Genomic DNA, 14,704 nt, shown 5'->3' with positions numbered 1-14,704 from the left:
CTCTTAATTAAGCCATTCAACAAAGTTTTTCCTCTGAAGCTTTTTCTGCCTGAGCAGCCTCTTTCAGTGCAGACAGGTATATTGACACTGCATGTGTTAATATGGGCGTCTTCAGTTTTAAGTGGATATTGTCTTTTGTTTCAATTTAGTTTAAGTCTCTTAGAAACACCATCATTTAAAATGGATAGGCACCCTGAAGTTGGGAATAAGTGTCCATAGAGCATCATTTCAGAATCTATTGCATACATCCGTCTAAATGCATACTTTGTTACACTGAAAAAATATTATTTTGTAGAATGGATAAAGCCTAATATTTACAGAATGCAAGATGGTTTTGTGTCAATGAAATCTCAAGCTATTGTGTATATGAGTCCAACATATTGAAACTTCCACACCAAAACAGTTGGATTGTCTTTTTTCCTCCCTTTCAATGAAAATGCAAATCAATAAATAATGTTTAATTATTTTGTGTGTATAGCTATGTTGATTTAGCACTTAATTTTATTTCATATGTGTTTAATGGCTGATAGGGTAGTTACAAGGGGCAATTGATTGATATACTCTCCTTTCACCTTTGGAGATGTCATTTTAATCCTGGCATAGGTCACACTGGAAATTAGTTTCTATAGGCATGGTTTGCTCTTTAATGCATGTTTGTCCACATCATAAACCCATCAAACAACATGATGCAGTTAACAGTCAATGCCACAGACAAGCTTGTGACCAGATGAGCAGATGGGATTTTGAAGAGTAATTTATGTCTCTCAGCAGAATTGTGATTCGGAGCAACTAAGCTCAATTTCTTCTCAGTTTCTGGTTCTGACTAGTCACAGTTAGTTAGCTTTCACGAACAGCAAATGCACGTACTGGAAAAACACGTTTTGTCAAGTTGTCTTCCTGAAACTCCTTAGTGCAAGTTTTAAGGATCTCAGAACAACTCTGGAATGGGCATTTTTATGTAATTGGGAAGCATCCATTTGAAAAAAAACCTTGTTGCTTATTTGATCTTTAAAGTGATAGTTGCAAAATAAATCAAACCATAACATTAGCAGATATTATCAGAGATTATGCTCATTAGCATTCCAATACTACCTGTTTCCTCCAGGCAGCCAGAAGAACCCACTCCATTTTAAGCAAGAATCCCTGAAGTAGAGTTTGGCACTTAAACCAGAGCTCCATAACAGGAGCAATGCCTTTCTGTGACTCGAGTGCAGGTAAGAGCTTAATTGTTTCACATGTTCTGTATATGACTGTACCATGCACACCCCCTGTTTCTCATAAGCTAACCACATACTAAGCAGCAAAAAGGAAAAGTTAAGTGGAAACTGGTAGGGATTGGTCTGAAGGAAGCACTTGTGTTGCTTACACATGCGGATGCAATAACCTCATCTGCTGTAGCACCTCTGTTTGACACAGAGCCTCCTTGCATGAATAAGGTTTCCAGGATTAGTTGCTAGGCCTTTTATTTAGCCTTTCAAGGTATGGCTGTATTTCTGACATGACCATAGAGTAATTACAGGGAATAATTTTGATGGATATCAGAGGAGAAAGAGAGATGCTTGCTGAGCCTAGTTGACGTATATAGGATCATTTATGTCTTGTCCATAAACATATGAAGTATGAGAAAAGACCCCTGGGAGGCCAGTGACACTAATGGAAAATTTAAGTGTGAGACTGTACAGCTGGACTAGATGCTTTTTATTCCGAGTTGTTATTAATTTAGACAAAGCAATCTAGAGCTGTCGGGGTACAAACTCTATGTTCACCTCCGTAAATTATCATAGTGTCTATCATCTAAACAACAGGAATCCAGATCTGGGTGCTTGCCTTAGATGTGAGTCTCAACATACTAGATTAACTTATTATTTGAAGGGTAACAATTTGTTGTTGTTTATTGTTTTTGCATATATATGTTTTTGTCACTATTGCCTTTTAATAAGTTTTTCTTCGCTTTGTTAACAGCTGATCTTGAAAGTGGTACAAGGTTTAGATGTCAGCCTATACCCAGTATAACCTGTAGAGTAATAGAAATTAGCCTATAGCCTAACCAAACTGTGTATGATCATCAGACAAAATAAAGCCTAAATTCCAAGTATTCATATCAACTTTCTATATTGTAAGGAAAGGTTAGTGTTAGCAGTGGTTAATTTTTTTGTTCTCATTTCCAGTTACAGTTGTGAACCAGCTGTACGATGTAATAACTGCAACGTTTTTTTTCTTTCAAAGAGAGCACCCTTCACCCTGATGAGAATTGCAACCTTACAAGACCATTCTGATTCAGTGGACCCAACTGTCACCTCCCTGACCTCACAAAATAGACTTTTCAGTTTTTGTATATCACCTCCTGCCTTCTCTGTACCCTTTGCGCTCTCATCGCATTCTCTTCCATACTGACATTTGATTCATTGAGCTGGATTCTGACAGAGAAATTTCATGTTAGCCTCTCTTCTTGTGAGACTGACAAAACCTTTGTGATAGATAAGCTTTCTTCTGAAATTTGAAACAGCCTAGTATATACCTGCCTATTTTGTGATTCTGCGCCTATGGAGTAGGGCAGAATGCAGCTTAAGCAGCAGAGCATCTGTTTCATGGTATTTTGAAACTCTGCCATGGAGAAGCAGAGGTGATTTCATGTAATGTTAAACAACAGCTACTTTTCTTTCCTTTTCCTTTTCCTTATCTAAAGAAACATAACTCATTCTGTGCCTGTGTCCCTAATTAGTAACACTTACAAGCCTTGACCTTTTAACAGAGAACTGGGCTCAGCTTAATCTATATAGAATTGCCCATATAATGTAGCTGTGCATAATAATAAAAACAATTTAAAACACATTAAAGTATTAAAAAAAACACTTAAAAGCTTAGACCCAGACTTTTCCTCATTTATTCATGTTGAGCAGCAATTTGCTCTGATAATAGTCCCAGTGAGACTGTAGTAAGATACTATGCACTACAAGTAAGGGAGGCAGAGCGTTGCTTAATAAATAAGCGGTTGTGTCCTGCTTTGCTCATTTATGGCTCAATGGCCTTTGTGTCTAGTGCACAATTTCATCTCAGGACCAGCTTATTTCCAACAGCCTTCTGGCACTTTATGTGTATGGATATTCCTTTGGCTTTTTTTTTTTTTCTGATTATCTCTCATAACCTGAAAAAAAATTACAGATGTTAATGCACTAGCTGGAGTCTAATGCTTTTATCCAGAGTGGTGTTACTGTCAGGGAAGACTGAACTGAAAATGCTTATTTTCCAAGTGAAAGTGCAGGCATGCTCACTCCTGCGGCAGATTTCTGGCACAGAAGGATTGAGCCATGGCGAGCTGTGTGAAATCAAGTCACTGATACCATGATCTCTCATGTAATTGGGAAACTTCCCAGCTTGTGGAAAAATTGATCAGCCCTTGATATAGTTCTTTACTCTGCCTCCTTTTCTTCTCCAGTTGTCTTACCATTATTACCAGACTAAAAAGCAATGAGAAATAAGTTCTGTGTTAAGAATAAGCCTTTCTCCTGAGTTTGCAAAGACAATATCATCTTGTGCCCAGAGAATGGTTGAACTGCCTCAAACATATACTGCAAGGCTCCAGTTCCTCAGTTCAGACTATGAAAGTCTCTATCTGAAGCAATTATAAAATTTAAGAAACTCTTACTCAGAAACCATAGGTTATTATACTCAGCAAACTAGTTTAGAAGAAAAAAAGTGCAGTCAGACTCCAAACCAGTATATTATCTCTCAGCTGGTTCTGTGGTCTGAAGAAAACCAATGAAATACACAACTCTTCCTTCTGCACTAGTCAGTGACCTCCATGAGAAAGAGTAAAGATTAACAAACTACTTTTCCTCTAAGTGCTTCCCAAAAACCTGAGATGATTGGGAACGTAATACCAAACCTGAGCATTGAACAAAACAAGCCCTTCCTCAGGAGTGCCTTCTTATGTGATTATATCCTATACACCGCAGATTATAATTTCATACATTTTTTCTTAATATTTGGTTTTTATAACCTTTACAAAGATGAATATTATTTTATTTGGTTAGGTAAATATGGATGTTTCTCTTGAGTTTCTCTTACTTTATTCCCAAAAAAAGAATACATCCTTTTTTAAACTTAATTCTTTCAGCTGTTTAATAAGTGAAGTGATGCTGTTACCCCCTAATTTAGAACATTTATTTTTTTAATTAAACACAATTTTTCAGATTTTAAGCATCTGAAAAGAATAATGTGTCTGTACATGCATTCCATATTCTGGAGCTTTGGTGAAAAGATTAAAGAAGAAATAATTGACAATGGAGTGCTTCAACAATTGAAATGCTGCCTTTTTTTTTTGGTGAATATTAAAGTATTTTTATATAGCTGCCATTATAGCAAAATTGGCTGAGTTCCCTTCTATATTGTATTCTGAACTGCTATAGGTATAGATAGAGGAAAATGATGCCCTGCTATTTAACACACTCAGTTTTCTCCATTTATCTATTAATGTTTGATCTTTGCTTTCACATGTACACCTACTTTTGTAAGTGCCTTTTCCCTCATCTATCATGAAAAGCACTGTATATTTTAGATGGCTGAGATCATACCAAACTCATCTCTGTTGAAAGCTACCAATTCAACTCCTCCCCTGCTACCTGACCCGGACTCCTTCTGAGCTGTTCAGCTGTGGAAACAACTCAAAAAGAAAGAGATAATGATGGTAAACTGGAGTGTTATGGTCGTCTTTGTGTATAGCCATTATAATACAGATACAGCAGGCCAACAATGACTCATCAGTAGCACCAAGCCTGCAATTTTGCTGTGTTTGCAATTTCAAAGAAGAAAAGCAGCTCACAATTACATGTATTAAACTTTCAGATGATGCAGAAATTATGATGTACATCATTTATATTATCAGTCAAACTATAGGGAAAGAATGTCAGGTCTTTATGTGGCCCAGGTGCACATTTCTTATAATTTAATCAGCGTAAAGCACCATCATTTCACCAGAGTTCTCTAATTCATGCTGTGAAAACCACACCATGCCCTCTGTCTTCCCCCTGCCGTAGTCAGTAAATTACAACTAACGATTCATAACTGTTACCTGCATTTAATCCAGCGCCCTTTGCAGTGAGTTCAGCCAGCTCCACTCTACAACCTAGTAATGTTATACAGCATGTCATGAATTATCTTCATGGAGATTATGGATCCCAAAAGGGACTGCTTAAAAAAAAAAAAAAGCTCAAACAGCTAGTAATTTGGTTTAGGCAAATGCATCTGGGAAATGCATTCATGCTGATCTCTGGGAATAAAGTCCCTCAGCTTAGCTGAGATGCGTCGGTGGTGGGAGAGAGCCAGCTACTTGTCTGCTTTCCTCTTCGTTTCTTATTGCCTTCCTTTCCTTTCTGCCTCACTTCCTCTCCTGCTCTGTCACTGGCCGGGGATTAGGGTAACTGGCTGAGGAATTAGCTGTGCTAATGGGCCAGGTCCTGCCAGCAAAGTTAAGTTTGGAACCCCAGGAGGAGAATGCTGGGGCAAAGGGACAACCTGGGATAATGCACAATGGAGTGAGAAGTATTTGCTAGATGTAGTAATGTGATGCAGGGCTGGGAGGAGGTGTTGTGTGTTTGATTTTTCTACCTGAAATATGGTTGTCAAGAGCTTGCTGTCAATGTGGGTGTGTGCTAATTCCTGCTGGCTTTGAGGGATACTTATGAGGGGTGCTAGGAGGTGGTGAAAGGGAGGAAGGTTCTGCAAGATGCCCATGAATGAGAGGCCATCTGCCAGAGCAGGGTGCTCAGGGAGACCTCTGGCTTGTGCTTCTCCCCCTGCATATATCTGGTGGGCTGTGCCACTCTAGAAAGGTCCTGATGGCTGTAAACTCTGAGAGCTGTCTTTGTATTACCTAAAAAGCATAATGAAGAAGATAGTGCTGCTGTTTCGAAAGCTGTCCAAAGAGGATTTGGATGTTAAGTTCTCATTAAAAACTGCTGGGAAAACAGGTGTCAAATTCTTGGCTTTGACATCATAAATTTCCCCATACCAAACAAAAGCAAGAATGAGAACTGAGAAAGATGAATGTCTCTGCAGTTCACTGGAACCAGCTAATATCATGTCAGGCTCAAATAGTTCATTTTTCTTCCTATTTCTTCTCACCTTTCCCTACTCCAAAACAAAGGGTAGGAGTAGGGAGGAAAAAAATAACCACTTAGAAAGCCTCAGTTCTCTTGATGTTTTCCAGTTGGGAATTAAATTATTCTATTTTATTCAAATTCATTCTTAAAAAGAATTGTAAAAAATACAGATAGACAAAAAAATTATTTTCTTCTACTATTCTAGTGAAAACTCCTTCTGGGTACAAGATCTGCCAGTCTTTGTGTGGATTAGCATGAACTAGGTGAAAATAGTGAAAACAGAGGTATGTAGTTTTTTTCTTCACCAAAGAATAGTTTCATATTTGGGATGGAGGCAGAAGGAGGTGGAAGTTAGTCAAAACTTAATCTCCACTTATCAAAAATATTTCCATCCATTTAATCCATTTTACTCATGTGCACAATTCAGAAGAAATTAATCACAACTGATGACTTCCAAAAACACACTAGAAATGAAGAATAACACGAACAGCAATTCCTCCAGCTACCAACTATTTTTATGTCTTGCTTTAAAGGGGTGCTGTTAGACATAAAAACACTGTGGAAGATAGAGGAGACCAGCGTGCCTTATTTCTGATCCATGAGCTGAGTTCTGTCATTTGGTAATCTAGGTAACTAGAGAAGGTTTTATGAAAGAAAAATAGTTTCTCTTAAAAAATCATGATTCCTGTTTTGGCATATCTTGGATATCTGAACTCTTATAAATCAAAAAAATACAGAACTTTCTTTAGAAGTTGTAGAAGAACATCTATATTGGTTGGAATAGAGTGGTATTCCTGCAGTAAGCATGGGATCATCAAGTAGGCATCATAAATCCAAACTAAATATCACTGTTTGACTGCATTAAAAAATTCATCCATGTTATTGCAGGGAAGTCTCTGATACGTTTGTTCTGGTGCTTAATACTTTGCCCAAGGTGTCCTGAAATACCTGCGTATTTTCAGTTTTACAGATTCATCAGTGTCATCACAGCTACAGATTAACAGGACTCCCAGCGTGTGAATGGGGTCACTTGTTCTTTGAGTTTCAGTTAACACCAGAATAAACTAGGCCAGATCCTCTTTCCAGAAAGGATCTGAAGTGTGTTATTGTATAATGTAACATTATTCAACTGCTTCACTTTGCCTATAGTATACCTTGCTGCAAATCAAGCCTTCCGACCCTGATTTGTATACATTGCAAATGAGAAATGAGCTCACCAGATGAGAAGCTGCACATCACCTTTATAGCACACCTGCAAGTTGATGCGTATCAGTAACATATATCTCAGTTAAAGACAATTCTGATGTCTTTTCTTTGATCTGTTGATATTCTTAGTGGTATTGAGGTTTTCCATGTTTCAGCTCAGTGCTGAGTGACTGAACAGTGTCTTTTCCCTTCATACGTTTGGTTTTTTGTTCATTGTTAGCCTCCCCATAGTGGGAAATCTATTTCTGCAGTAGCAGTGGTACACAGTATTTTGCAACTTAAACTCTGCCAAGAAGTGTCCAATATAGTTTGTTACCTTGAGAGTGGAGGTGTGTGTAATGGAGCAAAAGGCTGAGGCTGCACAATCACAAATGTAGATTAGAATACCGAGTAAATCACTGGAAACCCCACTGTGCTGGGAGTTTCCAACAAAAAGCTGTTTGCAGACCTGTAAATAAGTCCGAATGCATCTTACTGTGATGGTGATACACAACTCTCTACAGGTTTGACAAGCTGTGTCAGAGCAGCTGAAGATTGTATCTTGTTACTTAGGTAATGTATAGAGCGTACTGATGGGTACAGGTTGTGGATTTTGCTCAGTATATGCAAGATGTACAAGTTGTATTGTCTGATAATTTGTATGATATGATGAATACAAAATTTGAAATGGGTTCAAGTCCGTGAGAGTTGCCATTGCCAGAGGAAGATGAAAAATTACTGTGAACCACTTTCCCTTAGCTTCTTTATTGAAATGCTTCCACTTACTTATTTTAGAAGGTCCACATGTTCCCCCAGACAATTTGGCTTTCCTGTTCTTGTCAGTGCCAGATAGCAGTGCCAGTGTTTTTCTCCTGCCTATTGTGGTTACAGTATTTCTTCTACAGAAATTGTCTGGAGGCCACAGACTAATTTTACTAAAGTCAGTGGATGGGAATTACATGGCATTGACTCCTGGGCTTTCTCCTTCTGTTTCAGATTATAACTATTGACCCAGAGGTGAAAGGCTCTATATCCCATTACCAATTCTCTGAGTCATACAGTTCCTTATAACAGTGCTTTAAACAGATGATGCAGGATGCTGGTATTCAATAGCATCTGTACTAATAGCACTTACTTAAATTTATTGACAAAGATACCTTCCAGGTTTGGGGTTTTTATGTACAACAAATAGCTACCTGTATGTAAAAGTCATGAACTCCTCACGAAATCATCAAGCCCTTATGCATCTATACTTCTTGCTGCAAACAAATATATTAACAGCTAAAGACAAGAAGATCTGGATTTGTTTTGGAATTCTGGCATACTACTATTCACAATAATATACTGGCTATAAGAACCTTGGATTCAGAAAATTCCCTAGTATCACATTTTCCTGTTTTGAATGCCAGTGCATGCTTTTCGTTTGTGATTAGTACTTAACACACATTCTCACTACTGCTATCTTAGAAGCTGCACATCTTTTCATTCCAGTAGTATTGTTTAGTGTGTGTCTGAATAGAGAAGACCTCAGACAAAAAGGAGTGAAAATTCAGGAGGCTAACCCTGCTTGCTGTTGAATGGAGGTGGAAATATGGACCATCACTACATTTTATGAATATTGGTAAGTTTGTTTTCCTATTTTTTTCACTTTCATCATTACTTTATGCAACAGGTATTGTGTCCCATCCTCTGACTAGCTGTTGATTACCGCATGCAACACCAATGAAGCTGTTAGGCATCTCAAAAATTATACTAATTTCTGATGTAAAAATATAGATGTGTGTCATCGGATCAGTTGAAAATAGTAAAAGCACCACGATTTGGTATGGAAGAGCTTGTGTTTTTGCTTCAATATAATTTAATCTCTATGATCTAATTTCCACCCACCCCTCCAGGACTACTCCCACTTAAATCAAAAGTGCTGCGTCGTCAAAAAGTTAGTGTCAAATAAGTCATTTTGGCCATATAACCAAAACTGACTAAGATCTATGCAAGTAAATTTTGGTAATATGGCCAAAATAACTTATTTGACACTACCTTTTCATGTACTTCTAAGTAGTGTATTAGTTTAGATATAAAACTTATAAGTTACCACTATTCCTCAAACAACGCTGAACTTGTTGTTTCCCATACTGTCATGTGGCTGTGCTGTTATTTTTTGTTGTTCTTATTTGTGCAGTGGTAAAATTGTCATTGGTTGGCAGGGCCACAAAGAAATAACTTTTTGACATTACCTTCAATACATTTGGCAAATAATTAATTACACATTTTAAAAAGTCATTCTGAAGTACTGGAAAAAAATATGCGAAAGTATGAAAGACCTGTAAGCAAGTTCCTATTTAACTATGCATTTAGCATACCTGTGCTTAATACGAAAGTATGAAACTACAAACAGGAAAATGTGATCCAGTTTTCTTATCACTTTGAGTATGTGAACTTGCAAAATGTATCTGACTATTTTCTTTCTTCCTAATACTACACAAATGCAAACGAAAAGACTACTTTTCGGTATCTGTTTCTCTCTTACTACAAAATAAACATGTATCAGATGCGCAGGTGTTGACTGAAGTGGACTAAGTTTTATTTGGTATGTCAGCAATAAAGTTGCTTAAGTGAAGAAAAGACAATATTTAGAGAAGAGGCGACATAAGGTATCAGAAGTGACAGAACAGAAAAGGTTGAGTAATGAGTAAACGGTGAAACAGAAAAGCATAGGTTATAAGAAGCAAGAGTTAAAAAGAAGCTTAAATAAAAAAACATACAGTACAGTAAAACAGCTGATTCAGAATAGCATTTCTCTCTAATACTCAGAAAAAATCTCGGATATAGGAAAGAGTGTTATATGTTTGCTTTTATATTGAAATGTTGAAAAAGAAATCTAAGAGCAAAAGCAGTGGTTTTAGACAGCTCTTCTTTGAAAATCATCACCAAAAGAATATTTATACTGTTCATTGCACACCAAAATCAGAAACAGGATTCTTATTTTTTAATATATTTTCTCCTTCTGTTCTCCCAGGCACCCTGAAGCTTGTGAGTAGAAGTGAAAATGTTTAGAAATAACAGTTTGGAAACTCTCCATTAAGAATGGCTGGGGTTTCAAATGAGGTGTCCGTTGCCAAATGAGAAATGAAAAAGTAAAAAAAAAATAATAATCTGAAAATTTCATAGGTTTCATTGTCATTAGCAATGTTAACTGTAAAATGGAGCAGTCTGGAAGTGGGCAGATTAAATATTGCTACGTCTGCCACATTTCCATCTGCTTTTATGTATCCAAAACAGAAAAGAGCCACCTGCTAATGGGAAGCGACACATCTCATTTATGAACGCAATTAGTCTTTTTTAGTTAATCATCTTAATTAGTTTTGAAATCTTTAAACATACAAGAAAGCAGCATAGGATCAAAAGATACTAGTTCTACAAATGAAAGTCATAAAAATATGATGAGTAATCAAATGAGTTCAGGGCAAAATTATGAAAACTGCAGCATAAACAAGAGTGTGGTAAAAATAATAACAATTCAAAAAACAATCTAAAGAAACTAAAGAAAAAATATATAAACAAAACATATGATGGAGTAGGGAAAAAACCCCCATAAAATACAATAGGGAGAAAACCAGTAAAAATTATTGGCAGGCAACAATAAGTGAGTTTCTAGATTTTTTCAAGATTTTTGCTCACTTGTTTTGGTTTGTTTTTGTTGATAAAGCTGTGAGCGTGGTAAAATGCATCCATGGGATGTGTTAAAAAAAACAAAAAAAAAAAGGTGTTGCAGATCTGTGAAAGCTTTCGCTGAGGAGAAGAGCACTGTGATGCTTTGCAGGCTACCCTTGGAAGGTACAGGATGGATTTATTTATTAGCACTGGTTTAAATGTGCTTATTTTGGATAGCTGTTAGTTGGAAGCTGTTTTGGTTTCATTTTAGTCAGTCAGATTTCTAACCTTTGGCGGTAAAATTAATGTCTTGTGTAATTTCAACGCTATGACACATCTGTCTTAGAGTTCATTTCCACTCTTATTTTCCTTTCAGTTTCCCTGGCAGCATTTACTCTTTCCTTCAGCAAATCCTCACTTCCAGAGTGAAATCTTCCCAGGGCCAAAACTTGAGGACATATACCTTGATGCTCTGGGGGCATGCTAGAAGTGAGAGGCTGTACTCGTGAGCAGAGTAATGATTACAGATGCATTGGTGGGCATGTCAAGCCCCGTGGCCTCAGCAGCAGCCCACACACACGGAGATGCCAAAGCACTGAAATGTGAGCTCACTCACCCAGCACAAGAGATTCACCTGAGCTGCCTGTCAGTCAGAGGCAGCTGAATCGCAAATTGGCTACGTCAATAACTAGTGTATCTGAGAGATGTGCGCTACATCCCTGCGTTCCCTCTTCAGCGACATCCCTGTAGATGAGCTGCATTAGTGTGTTTGCTGCCGCCATCACAGATGGCACCCATAACTTCAGCCCTAGGAAGACAAGCTGGAAGGCCAGCAGGAACAGCAGAAACTCTAGGCTTTTTTGGCTGAATCAATATAAAGCGTGCTGCATGTGTTTTGCTAAGAAAACACTGCTTCATGCAGCAGAGAAATACTGTTATTTTGCAGGTTGGTTTGCTACAAATGTGTTCCCATAGCTGAATTCAGGCTGTGTCTGATCATGTACAGGTCCCATTTTACAATAGGTATGTGCAATCCAGTTTCCCTATAAAAGAGAGCTAACAGGTAGTCTGCAAGACATATCTGGAGTGTCAAAGAATGATAAAAAGATCGTCTTTTAACATGAAAACAGACTTTTGGAATAAAGAAGAGGAAGAGTGAGTTTTAATTAAAAATTCTCTCAGCTTATCTTCTCACTCAAGGGAACATGTTCTTTCAACCATTAAAAGCAACTGAGCATTGCAGTCCTTTTTTTCTGGAAAGAGAAATAGGTCCTGATAGAGTGAAGCTTACACAGTGCAATTCAGAAAAATTCAAATGTGCTCCATGTGCTCTACATGTCTTAGAGTGCTCTGTTCCCGATGCAGTTTGTCTACCCTGATGTGCTTTAAATGATGGGATGCAAGGGGTGGCTAGACAGGGAGGATGCACACATAACTCACCTTTTCCAAAATAGCCTGGATAACAGCTGGTAAGATAGGGAGGTGTAAGCTGTGTGTGCATGTCTTGCTGAACTCCCGTCACGCTAAAAGGGAGATGACCATCAGCTAGATTTTAAAGAGTAAACAGGGAATTGCCAGGAACCTTTAGAAAAAGGAGTCAGCTTTAAAAAAGCGTGACAAAGCAGCATGAAGCCTGGATATTTGTGAGTGTTAAATTAATGTTTTGTAAGTGTCCAGCATAGTGATTCACCTGCTCTGTTGTGGGTTGATGTAAAGTACGTGAATTGAGTGGGGGTTTTCCCCTTTGATGCTAGTGAACAGCCAGATCGGATTGTTGTGAGGGAATGGAAAATGAGAAGATTGAACTGCAGAGAACATTATTCTCTTTTACCTTATTTGATGGTGATGTTGCTCAGAGATGTATTCTAGCTCCTCATGTGTTTTTGCTTTCAATACTGTATAGATTGTGCTGATATTGTTGTTTCATTGCTTTGCAGTTACAAGAAAAGAGGTATATTTTAAGGCCTACATCAGACAACAAATTAACTTTTTTCCTCTCTATATGATTTTTATTATGTAATGGATGAAAAGGAGAAAAGAGATGTAAATATCCCCACTATTCTATCCTTTACTTCAATTACTGAAGAAAGAAAGAAAAAGAAAAAGAGCAGGTGTTTTACAAACCCTGTCATATAAGATTTCCACTTTATTTGGAAAACAAGAACATTGAATTGAATCTACAATTGCTAGTTTCCTCTAGAAACAGTGATGCTGACCTTCCTCTAATCCTTTTGACCTGCTATTGTAAGACTGCTTATAAACAGAAATAGAAACCACATGCTCTCAGTTGGAAGATCCTTAATTTCTCATCACAAGAGAAAAAAAATGCTATATCCTTGGTGAAAGAGCTTATAATTTTTCTCATTTCTTGCAGCTGAGAAGGACCATAATGGAAAGCAACAGTGAAAAATCACAGGTTGGCAAAAGTTGTGGCAACACCTTTAAGAGCTGAAAAATATCTGTCCAAAAGATAGAAGTATGTGAGGTGAGGTTTGGTGTTTTTTTTTTCTATTTTCTGTATGTGTTTGCTCCTACAAACACCTTCTCATTTGTCTGTAAATAGACAATTTCCCAAGTAGATAATTCCTGAAGGGTCTATCACAAAATGCTGAACAGCCATTGATCACATTCATGGTGACAATTGACACTGTCAGCATTTTTCCACTTGCCAGTGCGACAGGAAGACTGCTAGTGGCAAACAAAGGGTGAAGGCATTCCTGCCTTTGGGAATGGAGGACCAGTGCTGTTTTAGTGTGAACAGGGGAACTCAGTTCGCCCCTTGATTATCCCCATGTATTCCATGATAGTTCGCCTTGTAGTTTTAGTGCCTGTGAACCAGAATCCTTTAAAGGGAAAATAAACAACTCCAGATGTTTGTTGGACAAGAGAATCTGCCTAAGCCAGGAGCTTTTTTTAAGCCATCTCTGAGCCATGCACATAGCGGGGATGTTAAGTCAGGTGATCAGACCAATCATAGGCCAAAGAAAAACCCTCAAACACCTGCAGCATAGATATGAGGACCTCAGAAACATTTGTTTCCACAAGAAAATCCTCCCCTTATATGCTGTTCTACTTGATATTGTTTATAGAGCCCCAAGAAAATTAGAGCTTGTGGAACAAATTCCATTTAGTTACATATCTAAATATGAACCACAAAAATGGGAACGATTAAATAGAAATACAACTTTCAGAGACGTCCTCATTGGTTTTGATATCTTAAAGGATGCTGTCCAAGTAGGAACAAAATCAGAGTTCATGTTGCAGGTACTCATAAACACTCCATTAGAAGGGCTCATATGCTTCAAGCCTCTAGAAAATAACACGATTCCAGATTTTCAAAAAAAAAAAAAAAGGTCGTGACTATTGCTTTTTAAGAGCAAGTTTCATAACTTCTAATCTTTAGCTAGTTTTAGCTGTCATTTGCCCTCGGGTTCACATCATGGCATTTATGCTAAGACAGTTTTGATTATGTGAAAGAATGGTTTGTACAAATGTCTCTCAGGACTGGGTTAGGTGTTAATGATCCTGCTGTAGGATTGGGGGCTGCACTAAATCAGCTTTACTAATCCTTTAGGGCTCTGGTTTTTTTTTGTATTATTCCGTATCTTCTTGTTAGTGATTCATGGTAGGATATTGTCTGGTATGTTGTGTATCAAGTAGTTTGGATGATAGATTGCCATTCTCAAAATCAATCAATTGAAATGATGGATTTTCATCCCATGACAAGTCAAGACCAACTGCTCCAGGGGTCAGAATAGAACTGATGG

At 37.7% G+C, this 14,704-nt stretch overlaps 1 long non-coding RNA gene across 1 annotated transcript; it reads left to right on the top strand.

Annotated features, from left to right (window-relative positions):
• The first annotated feature begins 1,127 nt into the window (after positions 1-1,127).
• LOC128849572 (uncharacterized) lies at positions 1,128-13,423 on the top strand. The gene is made up of 3 exons (XR_008447443.1): positions 1,128-1,214; positions 8,778-8,907; positions 13,312-13,423. It is a non-coding gene; the product is annotated as an uncharacterized LOC128849572 (long non-coding RNA).
• Positions 13,424-14,704: the final 1,281 nt, after the last annotated feature.

The sequence above is a fragment of the Cuculus canorus genome, chromosome 1 (genome assembly GCF_017976375.1).
Source record: "Cuculus canorus isolate bCucCan1 chromosome 1, bCucCan1.pri, whole genome shotgun sequence".
Lineage (NCBI taxonomy): Eukaryota > Metazoa > Chordata > Aves > Cuculiformes > Cuculidae > Cuculus > Cuculus canorus.
The sequence above is the reverse complement of the archived record's forward strand: the minus strand, read 5'-3'. Positions and strand labels throughout refer to the sequence as shown.